A 10,945-nucleotide genomic window follows, 5' to 3' on the forward strand; every position below is an offset into this window, starting at 1 on the left:
AGACCTAGCAGATCGCGGTCACTGACCCCAGGGGGACTGCCTGGGGGGCCAGGTAAGTCCCCCGACCGCGATCTGCAGAAGGGGAAAGCCGCCGGCCGCATGTGTCAGCCGATTTGAAATCGGCTGACACATGCTGAATACTGGTCGCAGTGACAGCCTGTCACTGCGATCAGAGACTGCAGATCGCGGTCACCGGCCACAGGGGGGGTTGCCCGGGGGGCCAGGCATCCCCCCCGACCGCGATCTGCAGCGGGAGAATACCGCCGGCCACGTGGGCGGCAATAAAAGCGAGGACGTACTATTACGCCCGCCGGCGTTTAGAGCCGGTTTCTGCGTGGCGTAATAGTACGTCCTCCGGACTTAAAGGGTTAAACACAGTTCTTCTTGACCCTCAACACGTAGTCTTGTCTCGTGATTGGAGGGGACAGCTATACTCACATTGGGGATTGCTATGCTCTGCATACTCCCCTGAGCTTTAATCACTTAGCTCTTTTAAGAGCTTGTTCCTGATACGCTCCCCTGGAGGAGAGGTCTTTCACCACACGGTCCTGGAGGACCGAGGCTGATCCAGGGTGGAAGGAAGATGGCGAGACTCCAGTTAAGCTACGGCGGTTGTGGAGTCTGCGGTGGTTGTGGTGTCCGGTGCGGTGCTTGTGGTCCTCGGCGCAAGCTAGGAAGCGCCCATCAACGGAAGGTACTTGGTCGGAGTACGGGGAGTTCCGTTACAGCATTTTTCGGGTGTAATAAGCAAGTCGAAAGCTGTAACATTGTGTCAGCATTACAGTCCTATTGACTCATTTTAAAACTTACATAGCTTTACTTTTACTTTGGAGTCATTTCTGTAAGTCCTATAACTCCACAACAGTCAACTGGAGTTGTTCCAATAGTTTATCCATTTTTTAAATATATTTTTTGTTTTCCAGTATTCAAATCTTGGGCCTCTGTTTAAACCAGAGCTGTTATTTCCCATCATTTAACTATACTTTTATTTTACTAGAACTCTATATTTGGCAAATATGTTTTTGTGAGGTCCATAAATATTAAATGTAGAAATCCACACATATAACTTGAAATTGGGTTTCACCATCTTGGATCCTTTTTCTACCATAGTTTCTACCATAGTTAGTGAAATAAGAAAAAAAGAAACGAGAAGGGCTACTATATGCATAAAGTGTTATATTCTGAAATATGGTGTAAAGTTATAAAAGTAAGGGTCTAAAGTACTAAAAGTGCAGCCGGCACATTCCATTGGTGGCTCCTCCTCTCTTCCACTTTTCTGAACAGATACTTTTCAAACATAACCCCTAACATGTATGTTCTCATCTCATTTGCATTACGTGCCCTGGCTGTCCCTAGACTGTTCTGAATTGCAATATACCGTATATACTCGAGTATAAGCCAACCCGAATATAAGCCGAGGCCCCTAATTTTACCCCAAAAAACTGGGAAAACGTATTGACTCGAGTATAAGACTAGGGTGGGAAATGCAGCAGCTACTGGTAAATTTCTAAATAAAATTAGATCCTAAAAAAAATATATTAATTGAATATTTATGTACAGTGTGTGTATAATGAATGCAGTGTGTGTATAATAAATGCAGCGTGTGTGTATGAATGCAGCGTGTGTGTATGAGTGCAGCGTGTGTATGAGTGCAGCGTGTGTATGAGTGCAGTGTGTGTGTACGAGTGCAGTGTGTGTGTACGAGTGCAGTGTGTGTGTACGAGTGCAGTGTGTGTGTACGAGTGCAGTGTGTGTGTACGAGTGCAGTGTGTGTGTATGAATGCAGTGTGTGTGTGTATGAATGCAGTGTGTGTGTATGAATGCAGTGTGTGTGTATGAGTGCAGTGTGTGTATGAGTGCAGTGTGTGTGTATGAGTGCAGTGTGTGTGTGTATGAGTGCAGTGTGTGTATGAGTGCAGTGTGTGTGTATGAGTGGTGTGTGTGTGTGTGTGTGTTGCAGAGCCTTGGTGGGGGGAGGGCATTTTTTTTTTCTTTTTTTTTATTATTTTAATTTTTTTATTATTATTATTTTTTATTTAGTTTAATTATTATTATTTTTTTATTATTATTTATTATTTAATTTAATTTTTTTTATTTTTATTATTACTATATATTTTTTTTGTCCCCCCTCCCTGCTTGATATATGGTAGGGAGGGGGGCTCTCCTTCCCTGGTGGTCCAGCATTGGTAGTTCAGTGGGGGGAGAGGGGGGCTGGCAGAGCTGTAACTTACCTGTCCTGCAGCTCCTGTCAGCTCCCTCCTCCTCCGCACCGTCCGTTCAGCTCTTCTGTCAGCTCACACTGTAAGTCTCGCGACTTACACTGGGAGCTGACCGAGGTGCTGAACGGATGGCGCGGAGGAGGAGGGAGCTGACAGGAGCTGCAGGACAGGTAAGTTACAGCTCTGCCAGCCCCTAGTCTGTATTATGGCAATGCAAATTGGGGATTTCAGCACAAAAACTGCACACAGACCTGCCAAATTCTTCTGCGCCCAGGTCATGAGAGGTAGAATCTCTTTTCTCAGTGATGTGCTCCTGGTACTGCCTTGATGGTTGATATAAGACGCTGCGGCTTTGTTGTCTATCCTGATTTCCACCGAACTGTTCCTCAGATGACCTTGAAAATGAAGGAGAGCCAGAAAGGCCGCTCTTAGTTCCCGAATATTTGGGGGTAATTGACGGGCATGATGAGGCCATGCTGCTTGAACAAACCATTTTCCGAAATGGGTTCTCCAGCCTGACTGGCTCGCATCGGTGGTTATGATCCACCAGTCTATGTTCTTTAGAGGAAACCCCCTGGAAATGTGATTCCAAGACAGCCACCACTGGAGATCCTGCTTCAGATGCCTTGAAATGAAAAGGGCAGTCTCCCATTCCTGAGAACTGGCGTTGAAGAGGTTTAGCAGGTGCCTTTGAAGTGGTCGGTATTCCACTGTGCCCATCTGACAAGGCCTATCGTTGATGATAAAGTGCCCAGTAACTTCATGAAACATCTCGCTGGAGCCGAGGACTGCCGACGAAATTGTCGTACCCTGTGCAACAATGTCATCTTCCTTTCGTATGCCAAGGAGACTACAGCAGTTTTGGTGTTGAAGTGAGCACCGAGAAATATCAGCTCCCTGGATGGATGTAGCTGGCTCTTTTCGTGGTTTATCAACCAGCCGAAATGGGAGAGTGTCTCTAAAACCAGAGACCGATGCTGAATTAACAGGCTGTATTCTGAAGCTGTTATCAAAATGTCATCCAGGTAATGGAAGATTGTGACTCCTTGTTTCCTTAGCAAGGCTATAATCGTAACCAGGACCTTCGAGAAAGTTCTGGGAGCAATGCTTATGCCAAATGACATGGCCCGAAACTGGAAGTGATGGTTGTAAATGCAAAACCTGAGGAATCTCTGATGAGGACTGGCAATCGGGATATGATAATAGGCATCCCTCAAATCTACTGAAATCATCCAGTCTCCCTGATGAATCACCGGTATGATGGATCTTAAAGACTCAATGCAAAATTTCCTGATTCTGAGGAAGAGATTGAGCTGGTGTAAATCCAGAATCGGTCTCCATTTCCCTCCTGTTTTTTTTTTACTAGGAAGAGAGGGGTCCTTTTTTGGTACTGGTAGTACAACTTCCTGTTAAAGAAGGGACCAAACGTAATGTAATAGCACCTCTTGTTTTTGAGGATTGGTGGGTACTCGCACATTATGAACCGCGGAGGTGGAATAAAGTCTTCGAACTCTAGGGTGTAGCTGGATGACACTATGGCTCTTACCTACACATCCTGAATCGGATCCCAGGCTTTCCTGAAGTGTATGAGTCTGGCACCTACTAGGGAAGCCTGGGGACTGTAAACTTCAGAATTGTTTATTAGCCCGAAAGGAAGATGATGAATTCTTGCCTCTGGATGCTTTAGATGACTGACTGCTTCTCCAGGTATTGTGCCTTGTATATTCTCTACCTGGTCTGTATGCCTTACTCTCCCTATAGGAATTAGGTTCTCTGTAAGGTCTGTGGTCTGGAAGGGGTTTCCTAGGTCTCTTATCCCGTGGCAGAAGGACCTGTTTGGCATCTGCTGCCCTCCTAATGGCCTCTTCTAAGTGTTTTCCAAAGAAGACATCCCCTAGAAAGGGTAAGGCACATAAATTGTGTTTAGAAGCGATGTCTGCTCCCCAAGATCTCAACCATAGGGTTCTTCTTGCGGATACTGAATATCCCATAGTTTTAGAAAGGACCTTTATAAGGTCTGTAGAGGCCTCAGAAAGCCATTCACTGGCCAATTTCACCTCCTTAAGAGACTCAGAGATGTGGTGTCTTCTAACACCTCTATCCAGATCCTCTTCTATATCCATTACCCATGCTTTCATAGCCCTTGACATGGCTGAAATGGCTATTGCTGGATGACAGCCTAAGCCTGCTGTGACAAACAATCTTGAAAGGTTGGCGTCAATTCTCTTGTCCATAGGATGTCTAAGAGAAGCATTACTATCGATGGGTAGAGTATAGTGTTTAGCCACCTTGATAACAGGTGCATCAACCTTAGGATTAGAAATCCAGAGTTTAGAATCACTCTCATTGATTGGATATAGCTTCGGGAGGCGTGATTGTAAGGAGAACCTTTTTTCTGGAGTGGCCCATTCAGTCTTCATTAGCTCCTTAAAGGATGTATGCACTGGAAAAGAGACTCTTTTGTGGCTCAGATCCCCCCAAAATGTGTCTGATGCAGATGATTCTTGCACCTCCTCTGGAATCTCCAATGTTCTCCTGACTAAGGAGATCAGATGTTCCACAGCTCTTGAGTCCAAGGGGCATTGACTGCTGGAAGCTTCCTCTTCACTGGAGGAAATCTGTTCTAATTCCCATGATTCTGCCATGCCTTGTCTCCCTTCCTCTGATGATTCTGAACCCATCTGGAAATAATCTTATCTAGGCCTTTTGCCTCTGGTAGATTCGGCCATTCCTTCTGCCAGTGCCTGTTATATCCAAGTGGCAATATCTTGTGCAGAGGTTGAGGCCTGGGGTGCCTGATGTTGCACAGATTCACACTCAAGTAGGGCTAAACACTTTCGGCAAAGCCTGCAATTCTCCAAAGGCCTTGCACCACATCCTGGGCATCCGCTGGCTTCTCCCTTCTCCGTGATGGAGATCTAGGGCCCAACCGGTCTTGAGGGCTGTTGAGACAGAAGTCATAAAAAAGACTGTACCCTCTGTGCACTCTTTAATATTATTTCCAATAAAAGAAATTGAGTATTGCTCACCTATATGGCCTATTATAGATGACTTGGTAGATATAGGAGAATGGTCCATATTTACCTATGGGCTAAGGATAAAAAAGTTGCTTTTAATCCACAATGTAAGTAAGATGATAACATTTTCCCTTAATGGGAAACAAAACTCCATATCTTACCTGCAGCAGGCGAAAAATTTCAATTTGAGAGAGAAAAACCGCATCCAAATCCGATCTTGCTGTGCAGAGAAAAGCTGAAAACTTTGAAAGCTTCAGTTTTAAATTTCGCGCTCCGCGTCTTTAAATCTGTGCACATGCGTGCACGGCCGGAAAATGACCCGACCGCCATCTTTAGAACTGGCGAACTAGGGTCAATCGCAGCCGTGCTATTTGCACATGCACATGCATAATACATACAAACAGCTTGCCGTGCGGCAAAAATAAATTTACCAGACTCTTCTGTAACTGCTGCCGAAACAATCCAGGCAAAGCAAGGAAGTATGGATGTAGCTGGAGCTGATCCAAGATACACTGCAGAGGAACTAAACAGAGGTGGGCTACATATTAAAGGACCACTCTAGTGCCAGGAAAACATACTCGTTTTCCTGGCACTAGAGTACCCTGAGGGTGCCCCCACCCTCAGGGACCCCCTCCCGCCTGGCTCTGGAGACAGGAAGGGGTTATACTTACCTCTTTTTCCAGCGCCGGGAGGGGAGCTTTCCTCCTCCTCTCCATCTTGATCGCGACGTCATCGGCTGAATGCGCATGCGCGGCAGGAGCCGCGCTCGCATTCAGCCGGTCGCATAGGAAAGCATTTACAATGCTTTCCTATGGACGCTTGCGTGCTCTCACTGTGATTTTCACAGTGAGAAGCACGCAAGCGCCTCTAGCGGCTGTCAATGAGACAGCCACTAGAGGATTTGGAGGCTGGATTAACCCTCATTATAAACATAGCAGTTTCTCTGATACTGCTATGTTTATAAAAAAAAGGGTTAATCCTAGAGGTACCTGGCACCCAGACCACTTCATTAAGCTGAAGTCGTCTGGGTGCCTAGAGTGGTCCTTTAACCTGGGTGCCTAGAGTGGTCCTTGGTGTGCTGTGCCTCTTTTTTGCCACACATAGTGTTGTGTGTTTCTTCCAAACAACTCAACTTTGGCTTCCTGGGCAGGGAGGCTGACCTGTCCAGAGTGATGACTACATAGATAGTCAGGTGAGCAGAAAAAAAAATTACAACAGATCAAACTGTCTGTCCCTGGCTAAGAGGACAGGAAAAAAAAGACTGAGGAACTAGGCTGACATAGAGCCTCATATACCTGTCCTCTTAATTGTTTTCCTGTCCTATTGGCTAGAAGGAGGAGCTAACCATAGGTTAAATGCTGCTATGATTGGCCAGGAAAGGTAATATTTACATTGAGGAAACAGTTCTGCCTTGAACCTAGGACAAATAAAAATAATATGTACTGCATCAATAATAATAATAATTTCATACTATATCTATTTCTGCAGACACAAAATATGATCCTCCATTAAAAAATGGGGAGTTGATTGCTTATTTTCAATTTTAGTATGCTCCAAAACCAACCAAATGCACTGCATTCAAGGAAATAAACAATGGCAACAAAAAGGAAACGACCCAAATAAATCCAAGATGATTTGTTGATCTCAAACTATATTGACTCAAGATTTGCAATTACCAAAGTCAGTGGAGAACATAATTGACCCACACATTTGAGTCCAAATTCATTGTCCTAGGAAACAGTGGTTAAAAAAGTCACATTATTAAGAAAGCTACAAGGAAAGAAACAAGTGACCCAGATCTGATTGAGCAGCGGAGATGATGTGATGGATATTGGCTGAAGGCACTTTGTAATTAAATCCTTAGGACAACAACAGGAAGCAATAGAACAAGTAACCCATAGGATTTCTTCCCCACAAAAGCACAACTTTAAACTAATTTAATCCTTTCAGTGCTGAACCAGTGTGCAATGCATTTAACTATCTAAATTACCATTTGTAGACAAATGGAGCATAAATGGTCACATTGGGTGTATATGTATATATATAAAAACAGTACACAGTTAGCATTCTTTTTATAAACAACACATAAACAGAATTATCCAATCACTCTGATGTGGAAAAAAGAAGTACTGGAAAAAAAGACAATTCATTAAAGTACCACTATAGGCACCCAGACCACTTCAGCTGAATGAAGTGGTCTGGGTGCCATGGCCCACAGGTTTTAACCCTGCAGCTGTAAACATAGCAGTTTCAGAGAAACTTCCCCTTCCTTTGCGCCGATACTTCCTGGTTCAGTCCACCCACCGCTACCTTTATCAAGACATTTACTTGGTGGGCCCTCTTTTTTCAGGCCTATCTGAAAGTCAATTTTGGCACACCACAACCTGGCAACACCATCACTACTATAACTAGGCTTATTGTTCCCAACCACAAATATATATATATATATATATATATATCATTAAGGATCATTACATTTAATAAACATTTAGTAAACGAGAAATAAAAATGTGATGACAGTTGTCCTTTAAGCTAGATTATTTTTATGTTATTATTTATATAGCGCCAACAAATTACGCAGCGCTTTACAGTGGGTGGACAAAAAGACGTAGTTGTAACCAGACAAGTTGGACACACAAGAACAGAGGGGCTGAGGGCCCGGCTCAATGAGCTTACATGCTAGAGGGAGTGGGGTAAAGTGACACAAAAGGTAAGGATAGTATTAGACTAATGACAGTTGCAAAAGAGGAATCAGTCAGGAGCTATTTACAGTGTATTGCTACGCTTTTATGAAGAAGTAGGCTTTTAATGATTTTTTTTGATGGAGTGGAGACTGGGTGAGCATCTAACGGAGGAGGGAAGTGAGTTCCACAGGAATGGTGCAGCCCTGGAGAAGTCTTGAAGGCGAGCATCAGAGGTGGGAGTACGGACAGAAGATAGACGTAAGTCTTCAGCAGTCTAGATGCACAGCTTTCCCCATGATGTGGTTCAGTGAACATTAGCTAATGCATGCAGTAATTTTGTCACTTACATTTAAAGTGAACATGGCAGGTTAACTTTAATGGGAGACTGTAGGCACTGTAATTGCTCCAATTTATTGAAGTTGTTATGTCTGGGTTCATTGGTGCTGTCCTTCCATTCATTATTAAACCATTTTTTTTTTTCAAATTTATTCTTTATTGTTTTCAAGAATACAATGGAGGATACAGAAAGAAGGAGGGAACGGGGATACCATTAAAGTTACAATACAGAACACAAGTTCAACAGTCCATGACATGTAGGGCATTCGCATAGCAAACATGTAGGCGAAGAGGGTCATATCAAATAGTACAACAAGAATATTATCACCTTCATTAATTTGGTATAGTCATTAAGCCAGTGGTTTTACAGTTGTATTAGCATAACATCGTCAGGCTACCCTCACTTTAGGGCTCAGAGTAGGATTGGACATTTGCCGTGCTAGGCCGCTTTTGTCATGGTAGATATAAGTAGTGTAGTTGTCTTGTCCCCAAATAAATGAATGAATGGGATGGGTGGTAAAACTGGGGTGAGGGAGGGGACTTGAGTGTAATTTATTAACTTGGTAACTCGGTAGCTTGATGGCATATCGTGTCTCTAGTGATGGGGCGTGTTGGAGCAGAATACCCAGTGAATTCCTGGTTTATATAGCAGTTCTTTTCCCAAATTCTCTGTCCCATATTTGCCATGTCTCTTTAAAGCGGGTCATTTTAGTTGCTTGGGTGATGGACATCTTTTCATATATATAGAACTGGTGTGTTTTTTCTATCAGTTGGGGTCTGGAGGGGCATTCAACAGTTTTCCACCGTTGTGCTAGGAGGTTCCTGGCAGCCAGGAACAATATCGTCGTGATTTGTTTTTCCCCTGGGGTCAGTTGATCAGGTAAGAGGAGCAGCAGGCATGTGGTTGCGGTCATCTGGAATTTTGGAATCGTTAGTGTGTCCAGAATGGAGCGGGTCATATCCCACAGCGGCTTGATATCTTTGCATGACCACCATATATGTACTAGGGAACCTATTTCAGAACCGCATCTCCAGCATGTGGGCGTTGTGTTAGGGAATATGTGTTGGAGCCTCTGTGGGGTCATGTACCACCTATACATAAGTTTCCTTTGTGCCTCTATATGTGTGAAGCAACGTGTCCATCTCGATAGGCCATTTAAGGCTTGCAGCCATTCTCTATCAGTGAGTGACATGCCACAGTCTATTTCCCATTGTGCCTTGTGTGGTTGAGGTTTATGTGGCAGAGATTCCTGCCAAGATTTATAGCATAAGGTTAGTGCTTTTGGTTTGGTTGGTGACGAACAACATCTATCTATAACCAGGCGTGAGTAGATACGGTCTGGGGTCAGTGTGTCAGGTGCCGGCAGTGCATGGGCTGTGAGAATGCTTTTGATTTGAAGGTATGAGAATATGGCCCGATTTGGTATTTGCCATCTGGATTGTAACTCGGGAAATGGGATTATTCCTTTGTTGTTTATCATATGGGATATGTGCGTTATACCTGCTGTTGTCCAGTCAGTTAGCGGTACGCTTTTGCAGACCGCCTTCAAGGCCGACAGGGGGGCTCTGGGGTGAAATGTAGTGTTTTGGTTAAGGGTGGCGAGGAAGTGGTCCCACACCTCCACCATGTATTGGGTAGTCGGGAACAGTTTGGGCCTGTGTTTTCTGAGACATTTGGGCGTCCACATATAGTCAATAAGAGTCATGTCCAAGCTTTGGGCTCGCTCCATATCTGTCCATTGAATAAGGTCAGGTTGTGCGTGTGCTAGGATGCCCGCTGCTAACACTGTGGCCCTATGGTACTGCCAAAGATCAGGTAGACCTACTCCGCCTTGCTTGGGTGCAGCTTGGAGAAGGGCTTGTGCGACTCTGGGTTTCTTACCCCCCCAAATGAAGGAGCCGCAGAGTTTTTGGAGGGCTTTACAGAATATCTTGGATATCTTTAATGGGAGCAACCTAAAAACATAAAGGATACGTGGGAGTATCATCATTTTGTAGGCATTTATCTTTCCCATCCAGGACAGCGGCACATGTCTCCACCCATTGATCTCTAGTTTACATTTAGTTATTAGAGGAGTATAGTTCAGTTTGATTATAGCTGGTATCGCAGTGGCTATTTTGACTCCTAGATATGTTAAGGAGGTCGTCCTCCAGTCGAATTGATACGATTCTCTTAATAATTGTGTCGAGGTCTGGGGGAGGTTTATCGGCAGGGCTTGTGTTTTATCTCTGTTTAACTTATAGTGGGAGATAGTGCCAAATTCCTCTAGCAGTGACATCAAGGGGGGTAGAGATTGGTGGGGTTTGGATAGGGCTACAAATATGTCATCCGCAAAGAGTGCCAAGCAATAAGCTCTATCATGTATCGTTATACCATGTATATCAGGATTCATTCGTATCTTATGGGCTAGAGGTTCTAGTGATAGAATGTATAGGAGGGGCGAGAGCGGGCAGCCCTGCCGGGTCCCGTTCGTGATTTGGAATGGTGCAGAGATAAAACCTCCATGAGATACTTTAGCTGTAGGGGCGCTGTAGAGGGCCATGATGGTTTTTATAACCGCATCAGGGAAATTGAATTTTTTTAAAACTTTGGTTAGGTATACCCAGTTTAGACGGTCGAAGGCCTTTTCCGCGTCCAGTGCAAGAAAAAGACCCTCCTGACCCGTCCTCTCTAAGGTGGATACAATGT

The sequence above is a fragment of the Pelobates fuscus genome, chromosome 3 (assembly GCF_036172605.1).
Source record: "Pelobates fuscus isolate aPelFus1 chromosome 3, aPelFus1.pri, whole genome shotgun sequence".
In the NCBI taxonomy this organism is placed as follows: domain Eukaryota; kingdom Metazoa; phylum Chordata; class Amphibia; order Anura; family Pelobatidae; genus Pelobates; species Pelobates fuscus.